The sequence below is a fragment of the Heptranchias perlo genome, unplaced genomic scaffold, assembly GCF_035084215.1.
Source record: "Heptranchias perlo isolate sHepPer1 unplaced genomic scaffold, sHepPer1.hap1 HAP1_SCAFFOLD_50, whole genome shotgun sequence".
Taxonomy (NCBI): domain Eukaryota; kingdom Metazoa; phylum Chordata; class Chondrichthyes; order Hexanchiformes; family Hexanchidae; genus Heptranchias; species Heptranchias perlo.
Window position 1 is genome coordinate 3301019 of NW_027139516.1, and position 7707 is coordinate 3308725.

At 45.9% G+C, this 7707-nt stretch overlaps 1 non-coding gene across 1 annotated transcript; it reads right to left on the reverse strand.

The window, feature by feature from the left end:
* Window positions 1–381: 381 nt before the first annotated feature.
* On the reverse strand, window positions 382–453 carry trnag-ucc (transfer RNA glycine (anticodon UCC)). The gene has a single exon. It is a non-coding gene; the product is annotated as a tRNA-Gly (tRNA).
* Window positions 454–7707: the final 7254 nt, after the last annotated feature.

The window sequence follows — 7707 nt, forward strand, 5'->3', positions numbered from 1 at the left end:
GTCAAGCCGTCTAAGAATTTTATACATTTCAATGCGACCACCTCTCATTCTTCTAAACTCCACCGTATATTGGCCAATTTTACACAATATTTCCTCATACCAAAATTGCAGCAAGACCTCCTTACTCTTATATTCCAACACCCTGACAATAAAGGCTAACATATAATTTCCCTTCCTCACTCTCATTAGACTCTTGGTAACTCAGTATTTCCAGCATGTTTTTCCTCTTTTCCTTCTATAGGGAAAAGAAATGAAGGTTGAAAACATTTTACGATAATTACACTCGATTTTGTTTCGGAAACAAAATCCAACTGAACTGCATGAAATTCGATTGTAAACTTAAGAGTTTCTGATGGAAATAAACTAATAACAACACTTAGTTGCGATGGCCGGGAATCGAACCCGGGTCAACTGCTTGGAAGGCAGCTATGCTCACCACTATACCACCATCGCTGAAAATAATCGACAATAAAAAAGTTCCCAAACATCAGATCCTGAACAGACACTGCAGGCTGTTGGATTTTGTTCTTCATTTTCATTGGTTTCTGACGGATCCTTTCTCGCTCTGTTGCAGTTCCTGTTTCCGCCCAGTCGATTTCGCCAACCCCCAAACAATGGAAATTCCACACCAGCCAGTAATTCTTCACCTTATATCGGACTGAAGAGATAGTCGATACCTGCAATACTTGACCAGCTGGAAATACATTTTACCACAGCTCACATCAGCCATTACATAAAGTTAAATAATTCCATTAAATCATTACAGAGACCTGATTACCAACTGGACAGGAATGGCAGCTTAATATTCAAGTCTATCAGATCTTTAGAAAGAACAGGGAAACAGGGAAAGGAGGAGGAGCAGCAACATTACGAAAGGACAATATTACAGCAGTTCAAAGATAGAATATCAGTGAGGGTGAGCGGGCAGTGCAAACACTCTGAGAGAGACCCATCACAAGTGCCCCCACTGTACTCCGCCAGAAGGTATAAGAAGGGCGAGTGCGGGAGGATTTCTTCATTCTTTGTGAAAGTGTTTGTGAGATTGTGGAAATGTCTGGAAGAGGAAAAACCGGCGGTAAAGCTCTGTCCAAGGCCAAGTCTCGCTCATCCCGGGGCGGACTGCTTTTCCCTGTGTGCCGTGTTCACAGGCTCCTGCGAAAGGGGAACTATGCTGAACGTGTGGGTGTCGGAGCCCCGGTCTTCCTGGCTGCTGTGCATCGAGTATCTGACGGCTGAAATCCTCGAGCTGGCCGGCATCGCGGCCCGGGACAAACAAGAAGACCCGCATCATTGGAAGACAGGGCAAATATGTGAGGGCAAGGCTGGATGGCATCTATTTTAATGCAAGGAGTCTTGCGAATAAGGTGGATGAACTGAAGGTGTTGATAAACACATGGGAGTATGATATTGTTGCTGTCACAGAGACATGGTTGAGGGAGGGGCAAGACTGGCAGCTCAATATTCCGGGGGACAGAATCTTCAGGCGAGACAGAGGGGGAGGTATAAGAGGAGGGGGGTCGCAATATTAATTAAAGAATCAATTACTGCCATAAGGAGGGATGATATATGAGCAGGTTCCTCTAATGAGGCCATATGGGTGGAGCTTAAAAACAAAAAGGGGGCAAGCACTTCGATGGGAGTGTACTATAGGCCCCCAAACAGTCAGGGGGAGATAGAGGAACAGATTTGCAGGCAAATCTCAGAAAATTGTGCAAATAACAGGGTAATAATAGTGGGGGAATTCAACTTCCCCAATATTAACTGGGATACTCAGAGTGTAAAAGGCTTAGAGGGTACAAAATTCTTAACGTGCATCCAGGAGAGCTTTTTGAGCCAGCATGTAGAAAGTCCAACAAGAGAGGGGGCGGTACTGGACCTAATTCTAGGGAATGTGGCCGGCCAAGTGGAAGAAGTGCTCGTCGGTGAGCACTTTGGTGACAGTGACCATAATTCGGTGAGATTTAAGGTGGTCATGGAAAAGGATAGGGAGGGGCCGGAAATAAAGGTTCTAAATTGGGGGAAGGCCGATTTTAATAGGATAAGGCAGGATCTTGCCAAAATGGACTGGGATCAGCTGCTTGTAGGAAAATCCGCATCGGAGCAATGGGAGTCTTTCAGAAGGGAGATTGAGACCATACAATGGCAACATGTTCCCGGAAAGGTCAAGGGTGGTTCCAAGAATTCCAGGGAACCTTGGATGTCAGGGGATATACGAGAATGGATTAGGAAAAAAAGGAGGGCTTTTGGCAGATACAAAAGGCTAAAGACGGAGGAAGCCCTGGAGAAGTACAAAAAGTGCAGAGGGATACTTAAAAAATAAATTAGGAGATCAAGGAGGGGCCATGAAATAACACTGGCGAGCAAAATAAAGGAAAATCGTAAGATATTTTATCAGTATATTAAGGCTAAGAGGATGAATAGGGAAAAAATCGGGCTCATTAGGGACAAAAATGGCAATCTGTGTGTGGAGCCGGAAGATGTAGGAGGGGTTCTAAATGATTTTTTTGCATCTGTTTTCACTCTGGAGAAGGACGATGTAGACATAGAAATACGGCAGGGAGACTGTGATATACTCGAACATATTAACATCGAGCGGGAGGAGGTATTGGCGGTTTTAGCAGGCCTAAAAATGGATAAATCCCCAGGCCCGGACGAAATGTATCCCAGGCTACTGTGTGAGGCAAAGGAGGAGATTGCGGGGGCTATAACACATATATTCAGAACATCTCTGGCCACAGGGGATGTACCAGAGGACTGGAGAACAGCTAATGTAGTACCATTATTCAAGAAGGGGAGCAGGGAAAAACCGGGGTACTACAGGCCAGTGAGCCTAACATTAGTGGTAGGAAAATTATTGGGGAAAATTCTGAAAGACAAAATTAGTCTCCACTTGGAGAAGCAAGGATCAATCAGGGATAGTCAACATGGCTTTGTCAAGGGAATATCATGTCTGACTAATTTGATTGAATTTTTTGAGGGGTTGACGAGGCGTGTGGATGAGGGTAACGCAGTGGATGTGGTATACATGGATTTCAGTAAGGCCTTCGATAAAGTCCCCCACAGGAGACTGGTCAAGAAGGTACGAGCCCATGGAATCCAGGGTGCCTTGGCACTTTGGATACAAAACTGGCTTAGTGGCAGAAGGCAGAGGGTGATGGTCGAAGGTTGTTTTTGTGACTGGAAGCCTGTGGCCAGTGGGGTACCACAGGGATCGGTGCTGGGTCCCTTGCTGTTTGTGGTCTACATTAATGAATTGGATATGAATGTAAAAGGTACGATCAGTAAGTTCGCTGATGATACAAAGATTGGTAGGGTGGTAAATAGCGAGGAGGATAGCCTCAGTCTGCAGGACGATATAGATGGGTTGGTCAGATGGGCGGAACAGTGGCAAATGGAATTTAACCCGGAAAAGTGCGAGGTGATGCACTTTGGAGGGACTAACAAGGCAAGGGAATACACAATGAATGGGAGGACCGTAGGCAAGACAGAGGGTCAGAGGGATCTTGGTGTGCAAGTTCACAGATCCCTGAAGGCGGCGGAACAGGTAGATAAGGTGGTAAAGAAGGCATATGGGATACTTGCCTTTATTAGCCGAGGCATAGAATATAAGAGCAAGGAGGTTATGATGGAGCTGTATAAAACACTTGTTAGGCCACAGCTGGAGTACTGTGTGCATTTCTGGTCGCCACACCACAGGAAGGATGTGATCGCTTTGGAGAGGGTGCAGAGGAGATTCACCAGGATGTTACCAGGGCTGGAGCGCTTCAGCTATGAAGAGAGACTGGGAAGATTGGGTTTGTTTTACTTTGAGCAGAGGAGGCTGAGGGGGGACATGATTGAGGTGTACAAAATTATGAGGGGCACAGATAGGATGGATACTAAGGAGATTTTTCCCTTCGTTGAGGGTTCTATAACAAGGGGACATAGATTCAAGGTAAAAGGCGGGAGAGTTAGAGGGGATTTGAGAAAGAACTTTTTCACCCAGAGGGTGGTTGGAGTCTGGAACTCACTGCCTGAAAGGGTTGTGGAGGCAGGAACCCTCACAACATTCAAGAAGCATTTGGATGAGCATTGAAATGCCACAGCATACAAGGCTACGGACCAAATGCTGGAATATGGGATTAGAGTAGACAGGGCTTGATGGCCGGCGCGGACTCGATGGGCCGAAGGGCCTCTATCCGTGCTGTATAACTCTATGACTCTATGACTCTATCCCCAGACACCTGCAGCTCGCCATCCGCAACGACGAGGAGCTCAACAAGCTGCTGGGACGGGTGACCATCGCTCAGGGTGTTGTCTGATATCGAGGCCTTGTTGCTGCCGAAGAAAACCAGCATTGTGAGCTCCAAGAGCAAGTAAACCGGCCAAGGCTTAATCTGATAACCCAAAGGACAGGACTAACCTGATTGAAATCTTTGAAGAAGGAACAGAAAGTGTCGACACGTTTAATGCAGTAGATGTGATATATTTGGATTTTCCGAAGGCCTTCTATAATGTACCACGTTGTAGACTCATGGCTAAGTTCAGAGCACGTGGAATCAGGATCAGGTGGCAGAATGGATAATAAGTTGGCTACAAAACTGAAAGCCGAGAATAGAGGTTAAGGGTCGCTTCTCAGACTGGCAAAAGGTGGGAAGTGGAGTTCCAGTTGCTGGGACCACTGTTCTTCACAATTTACATTAACGATTTGGATTCGGGAATCGGAAGTACAATTCCAAAATTTGTGGACGACACCAACTTGGGGGATTTAGTTAATACAAACGAAGAATGCATCAAAACGCCAGACGGCATTAATAAACTTGCAGAATGAAGAATCAGGAGGTCACACACTGCTTGGATAATAAGAGTCTAAACGGGACAGAGGAGCAAAGGGATCTAGTGGCATAGATACACAAATTACTAAAAGTAGCGACCCAGGTTAATCAGGTCATAAAAAGACAAATCAAACACTAGGATTCATTTCTGGAGGGATAGAGTTGAAAAGCAAAGAAGTTATGTTAAACTTGTATAGAACCTTGTTTAGACCAGACTTGGAATACTGCGAACAGGTCTCGTCTCCATATTATAGACATAGGTGCATTGGAGAAGGTGCAGACAAGATTCACAAGGATGATACCAGAAATGAGAGGATATTCTTATCAGGAAAGACTGAACAGACTGGGTCTCGTTTCACTGGAAAAGAGAAGGCTGAGGGTTGATCTGATCGAGGTTTTTAAGATAATGACAGGGTTTGATAGGATAGATGTCGAGAAAATGTTTCCACTTGTGGGGAGTCCAAAACTTCAGGTAATAAATATAAAATAGTCGCTAATAAATCAAATAGGGAATTCAGGAGAAATTGCTTTACCCAGAGAGTGGTTAGAATGTGGAACTTGCAACTACGAGGAGTAGCTGAGGCAAATAACATAGGGGGCATTTAAGGGGAAGATAGATCAGCACATGAGGGAGAAAGGAATAGAAGGATATGCCGATAGGGTTCGATGAAGTAAGGAAGGAGGAGGCTCATGAGCAGCATAAACGCCAGCATAGACTAGTTGGGCCGAATGGCCAGTTTCTGTGCTGTAGTTTCAATGTAACTCGATGTAAAGGCTCTTTTCAGAGCCACCCTCTGTATCTGTGAAAGGGCTGGTTACTGTCTGAAGGGAGACGCTGATATCATGCTATCAGTGTGGCTTTGAGCTGCTTTTGCATCGTTGTGGACGAGATGAGGTATTAATGGGACTGGAGTCGGGGCAGTGACCACAGTCCGGTACTTTAAACGGTGACTTATGGACACCAGCCCACACATCACCAGATTTCTTGTATTTATTTAAACTCCTTGCCATGCTGGGCTCATAAAGAATCACCAGAACTGCTCGAATAACCTTTCTACATCTGTGGAATTCAGCGCTTCGCTCCGTTTCTGTTCTATTTTGTTGGATTATTTACATAACGCATCAAACTCACTGGGGAATCACTGAGATGTAACTCTGTACAGAAACAAATAACAGTGAATTGCCTGGTGCCCAGGAGATCAGGAACATTACTCATCTCTCGTCCTGTTAACGAGTAAACCGTGTTTCGAGTCCACCGACCCGCTTTGGTTCCATATGGGGGATTAAACAGATAAATCGGGAGGGGAGGAGACAGTCAGAGTGACAGAGCGGAGAGCGGCCTCTGATCTTCCAGCTCCACCTCCAGTTCTCTCCATCCGACAGTTTCAAACCGTTTATCGATAATAGAACCGAACCTCAGCGCTCCGCACAAACCCTGACAGAGCCGGGCTTCATATTCAAGGATTCCCAAAACCCGAAGCTTTCAAATAAGCCCCGTTACAATGAGAAATCGTTAATATTCCTGCCTAAATACAGTCCATTCAATAACAAGTCAACTCGGCTCCTCCATTTCAGTCTGTTTCCCTGTTCTATCTCCCCACACATCCCCTCCCAGACGGGTTCAGCGTTTTACAAACACCTTATTCCAGCTTATTTGGAGAATCTCATGTGTTGGGGTTTGAGTTATGACGCGGAGTTTCTCCGCCAGTGTTACCGTCTCACAGAGACTCTCGCCCTGAATCTGTGAAAAGATTATGACCATGAACTGGGACTGGAGCCGAACACATCCCCAGTTACAGTGAGGCCCGGCCCGGACATCTCATTCTCTCTATTTTGTATCAGACAGTGTCCCACTTTCATGTCCAGCAATATATAGAGAGAGACAGTATCAGTCTTACACTCCCTATCTGTGTCCAAATCACGCTCAATAACAGTATCCACCTTCATATACAGCAGCAGAGAGAGAGAGGGAGGCAGACACGGTGAGAGAGACAGAGAGAGCGGTGAGACACAGTGACAGACAGACGTTAACAGTATTCGTTCCAGACTGACCGGGAAAGTGCCGTTTTATCCAGAAAGATCGCGTTGGAGAGACAAAAGATGCAATCGCATCTCTCACTGATATTGTACAAGGGTCAGAAACACTATTAATCCCACACTCAGGGACAGTACAGAGAGGGACAGAAACAATGGGTCACATTTAACCCTCTAATGCCTGTTGTACTATCTGCAGTTTTACAGCTCAGGGCTGTTCGATATTACTCTCAGTGACCTACAGTTTCACTCCGGTTAAATTAATCTGCGACTGTTGCTGCCTGATATTAACCCTACACGGTCCCAGCAAATACACCGACTCCCACTTTCCTCCCATGTTTCTCCAGGATTGGTTTGAGAAATCCTCTCTCAGTCATACATTATAGGGGCCATTAATGAAGAGAATCCATTGGCTGATTTCACAGCCGCTCACTTTATCTCTGAAAGGCTTTTACCATCAAAAGACCCCGAGAGAAACAGCAGGGATGGAAACATCTAGTTTAATACTTGGAGATTGTAAAATCAGTCTGTATTCCAGCGTTAGGCACTGGTGGAATCCCATCTGTTTCCCATTCTGGTGCCTGTTCCTGCACTGCCTGTGGACCCCATTCCCTCTGACCTTTCCCCCAGACCCGCTTCCTTTGCTCAGACTCGGAAAAATTCCAATTGGGGAAGGTTTCCATCGATTTTTGGATTGGGAATTTTGGGCGCCATTCCCTCAGTGAGCGGAAGAAGATGGTTTAAAACAGCCGGGAATGGAGAGATCACGGCCCCCGGGGGAAGGGAGCAAAGAGCAGCCTCGTTACAGCAGATCATCGCTTCGGGACCGTGTCCGCAGATGGGCTCAGAGATCGGCATT